The sequence below is a fragment of the Oncorhynchus masou genome, chromosome 18 (genome assembly GCF_036934945.1).
Source record: "Oncorhynchus masou masou isolate Uvic2021 chromosome 18, UVic_Omas_1.1, whole genome shotgun sequence".
Classification (NCBI taxonomy): Eukaryota; Metazoa; Chordata; class Actinopteri; order Salmoniformes; family Salmonidae; genus Oncorhynchus; species Oncorhynchus masou.
The window spans coordinates 75,395,951-75,400,950 of NC_088229.1; the positions used below are offsets into that span (position 1 = coordinate 75,395,951).

General features: G+C 49.2%; 1 protein-coding gene across 2 annotated transcripts in view; it reads right to left on the minus strand.

Moving 5' to 3' along the window:
* tasp1 (taspase, threonine aspartase, 1) overlaps positions 1–5,000 on the minus strand; it is a 97,324-nt gene that overhangs the window by 22,597 nt on the left and 69,727 nt on the right. The window lies entirely within an intron of this gene.

Consider the following 5,000-nt stretch of genomic DNA (forward strand, 5'->3'; position numbering starts at 1 on the left):
TTATGTATGAGTGATGTATGGGTGATGTATGGGTTATGTATGGGTTATGTGTGAGTTATGTATGAGTTATGTATGAGTTATGTATGGGTTATGTATGGGTTATGTCTTCGTTATGTATTCGTTATGTATGGGTTATGTATGAGTTATGTATGGGTTATGTATGGGTGATGTATGGGTTATGTATTCGTTATGTATTCGTTATGTATGAGTTATGTATTCGTTATGTATGAGTTATGGGTTATGTATGGGTTATGAACTCTTTAAATAGACTGTTAGTCATATTGGGTTTCTGACTATCGTGATCAACACATCAACATACACTGAGCAACAAAACATTAAGAACACCTTCCCAATATTGAGTTGCTTTCCCTCTTTTACCCTCAGAACAGCCTCAATTCGTTGGGACGTGGACTCTACAAGGTGTTGAACGCGTTCCACAGGGATGCTGGCCCATGTTGACTCTACAAGGTGTTGAACGCGTTCCACAGGGATGCTGGTCCATGTTGACTCTACAAGGTGTGGAAAGCGTTCCACTGGGATGCTGACCCATGTTGACTCTACAAGGTGTTGAAAGCGTTCCACAGGGATGCTGGCCCATGTTGACTCTACAAGGTGTTGAACGCGTTCCACAGGGATGCTGGCCCATGTGGACTCTACAAGCTGTTGAAAGCGTTCCACAGGGATGCTGGCCCATGTTGACTCTACAAGGTGTGGAAAGCGTTCCACAGGGATGCTGGTCCATACTGACTCTACAAGGTGTGGAAAGCGTTCCACAGGGATGCTGGCCCATGTTGACTCTACAAGGTGTTGAAAGCGTTCCACAGGGATGCTGGCCCATGTTGACTCTACAAGGTGTGGAAAGCGTTCCACAGGGATGCTGGTCCATACTGACTCTACAAGGTGTGGAAAGCGTTCCACAGGGATGCTGGCCCATGTTGACTCTACAAGGTGTGGAAAGCGTTCCACAGGGATGCTGGCCCATGTTGACTCTACAAGGTGTGGAAAGCGTTCCACATGGATGCTGGCCCATGTTGACTCTACAAGGTGTGGAAAGCGTTCCACAGAGATGCTGGTCCATGTTGACTCCAATGCAAAGTTGTGTCAGTTGGCTGGATGTCCTTTGGGTGGTGGACCATTCTAGATAAACACGGTAAAGAGTTGAGTGTCTAAAACCCAGCAGCGTTGCAGTTCTTGACACAAACCGGTGCGCCAGGCACCTACCACCATACCCGGTTCAAAAGGCACTGCAATATTTTGTCTTGCCCGTTCACCCTCCGAATGGCACGCAAACACAATCCAGGTGTCAATCGAGGCTTAAAAATCCTTCTTGAACCCGTCTCCTCCCCTTCATCTACACCGATTTGAAATGGATTTAACAAGTGACATCAATAAGAGATCATAGCTTTCACCTGGTCAGTCTGTCATGGAAAGAACATTCTTACGTGTTCTTAATGTCTTTGCAAACTCAGTGTATAGACACATCTACAATGGCAGGAGAACAGATCAGTCAGAGAGTCAGTCAGAACACATCGTACAGCCGAGAGGGGACAGAGATGCATGCCGGTTAGCATGCCTGCACGATTAATCGATTTCAGATCTAAATTGCGATATTGGCGTGTGCAATATCCACATCGCATGAGGCTGCAATTTTCTCCTTTCATTGAATGCGGTCCCATGCACAGTGTGATTATTGTGGACAGTCAGATGAATACAACATAGTTAGATTTAAATGTTTAAACACGCTTTGCAAGAAGAACGATTTCCCTAATAATCCTGTTTACATGGACACGTGAAATCAGACTGCCTGATGGGACTTTTGATAAATGCAAACGCTCTACCACAGCGACCATGTTTTTAAAAAAATTTTTTGTTGCAAAATACTTTTTGATTCTGAGTTGCGACATACAACGTTTGTATGTGAAAACTATTACACTATTAAACTATTACACTATTACACTATTACACTACTACACTATTACACTATTACACTATTATACAAACGAATCAGTTTTCTCCGAACTCACTTCACTCACGTTAAAAGATGGCGGCTACCCGATGCTAGCACACGCACCGATCAACATACAAAACCGCTGGAACGCCGACTAAGCTGTTTACATGTCCGAATAAAACAAACGAAAGGTCAGAAAAAGAAAAAAAAACAACAGGTGTTTTATTTGGCGTCAATTATGACATTAAGATGAGCAGAGTAAGGTGTTTATACGACTATTGCATACCCTTTCTACTGCCATAATCAAATTACTAGAACGCATGAAAAAACACACACTGACACTTCCGTTGATACAACTAAAACTAGACTGTGGTACCTCCTCCATCGAGACGCGCTGGACTCCGTTCATTCACTCTCTACATGCACAGAGGATGTTGACCAATCACAAGCAGGCTCTCACTTTCTTCATGGTATGCACATGCTGGACAATCACAAGTGCCCCCCCCTGGCACGTACAGTACTAGATGGCACGTACAGTACTAGATGGCACGTACAGTACTAGATGGCACGTACAGTATAACTAAACAGGTGTCCCCACCTTCACCTCCCAATTAAACAGGTGTCCCCCACCTTCACCTCCCAACTAAACAGGTGTCCCCCACCTTCACCTCCCAACTAAACAGGTGTCCCCACCTTCACCTCCCAACTAAACAGGTGTCCCCACCTTCACCACCCAACTAAACAGGTGTCCCCACCTTCACCTCCCAACTAAACAGGTGTCCCCACCTTCACCTCCCAACTAAACAGGTGTCCCCACCTTCACCTCCCAACTAAACAGGTGTCCCCACCTTCACCTCCCAACTAAACAGGTGTCCCCACCTTCACCACCCAACTAAACAGGTGTCCCCACCTTCACCTCCCAACTAAACAGGTGTCCCCACCTTCACCTCCCAACTAAACAGGTGTCCCCCACCTTCACCTCCCAACTAAACAGGTGTCCCCCACCTTCACCTCCCAACTAAACAGGTGTCCCCACCTTCACCTCCCAACTAAACAGGTGTCCCCACCTTCACCTCCCAACTAAACAGGTGTCCCCCACCTTCACCTCCCAACTAAACAGGTGTCCCCCACCTTCACCTCCCAACTAAACAGGTGTCCCCACCTTCACCTCCCAACTAAACAGGTGTCCCCACCTTCACCTCCCAACTAAACAGGTGTCCCCCACCTTCACCTCCCAACTAAACAGGTGTCCCCACCTTCACCTCCCAACTAAACAGGTGTCCCCACCTTCACCTCCCAACTAAACAGGTGTCCCCACCTTCACCTCCCAACTAAACAGGTGTCCCCACCTTCACCTCCCAACTAAACAGGTGTCCCCACCTTCACCTCCCAACTAAACAGGTGTCCCCACCTTCACCTCCCAACTAAACAGGTGTCCCCACCTTCACCTCCCAACTAAACAGGTGTCCCCCACCTTCACCTCCCAACTAAACAGGTGTCCCCACCTTCACCTCCCAACTAAACAGGTGTCCCCAACTTCACCTGCAGACTAAACAGGTGTCCCCAACTTCACCTCCCAACTAAACAGGTGTCCCCACCTTCACCTCCCAACTAAACAGGTGTCCCCACCTTCACCTCCCAACTAAACAGGTGTCCCCACCTTCACCTCCCAACTAAACAGGTGTCCCCACCTTCACCTCCCAACTAAACAGGTGTCCCCACCTTCACCTCCCAACTAAACAGGTGTCCCCACCTTCACCTCCCAACTAAACAGGTGTCCCCCACCTTCACCTGCAGATTAAACAGGTGTCCCTACCTTCACCTCCCAACTAAACAGGTGTCCCCACCTTCACCTCCCAACTAAACAGGTGTCCCCACCTTCACCTCCCAACTAAACAGGTGTCCCCAACTTCACCTCCCAACTAAACAGGTGTCCCCACCTTCACCTCCCAACTAAACAGGTGTCCCCACCTTCACCTCCCAACTAAACAGGTGTCCCCACCTTCACCTCCCAACTAAACAGGTGTCCCCACCTTCACCTCCCAACTAAACAGGTGTCCCCACCTTCACCTCCCAACTAAACAGGTGTCCCCACCTTCACCTCCCAACTAAACAGGTGTCCCCACCTTCACCTCCCAATTAAACAGGTGTCCCCCACCTTCACCTCCCAACTAAACAGGTGTCCCCACCTTCACCTCCCAATTAAACAGGTGTCCCCCACCTTCACCTCCCAACTAAACAGGTGTCCCCACCTTCACCTCCCAACTAAACAGGTGTCCCCCACCTTCACCTCCCAACTAAACAGGTGTCCCCACCTTCACCTCCCAACTAAACAGGTGTCCCCACCTTCACCTCCCAACTAAACAGGTGTCCCCACCTTCACCACCCAACTAAACAGGTGTCCCCACCTTCACCTCCCAACTAAACAGGTGTCCCCACCTTCACCTCCCAACTAAACAGGTGTCCCCACCTTCACCTCCCAACTAAACAGGTGTCCCCACCTTCACCTGCAGATTAAACAGGTGTCCCTACCTTCACCTCCCAACTAAACAGGTGTCCCCCACCTTCACCTCCCAACTAAACAGGTGTCCCCCACCTTCACCTCCCAACTAAACAGGTGTCCCCACCTTCACCTCCCAACTAAACAGGTGTCCCCACCTTCACCTGCAGATTAAACAGGTGTCCCTACCTTCACCTCCCAACTAAACAGGTGTCCCCCACCTTCACCTCCCAACTAAACAGGTGTCCCCACCTTCACCTCCCAACTAAACAGGTGTCCCCACCTTCACCTCCCAACTAAACAGGTGTCCCCACCTTCACCTCCCAACTAAACAGGTGTCCCCACCTTCACCTCCCAACTAAACAGGTGTCCCCACCTTCACCTGCAGATTAAACAGGTGTCCCTACCTTCACCTCCCAACTAAACAGGTGTCCCCACGTTCACCTCCCAACTAAACAGGTGTCCCCACCTTCACCACCCAACTAAACAGGTGTCCCCACGTTCACCTCCCAACTAAACAGGTGTCCCCACGTTCACCTCCCAACTAAACAG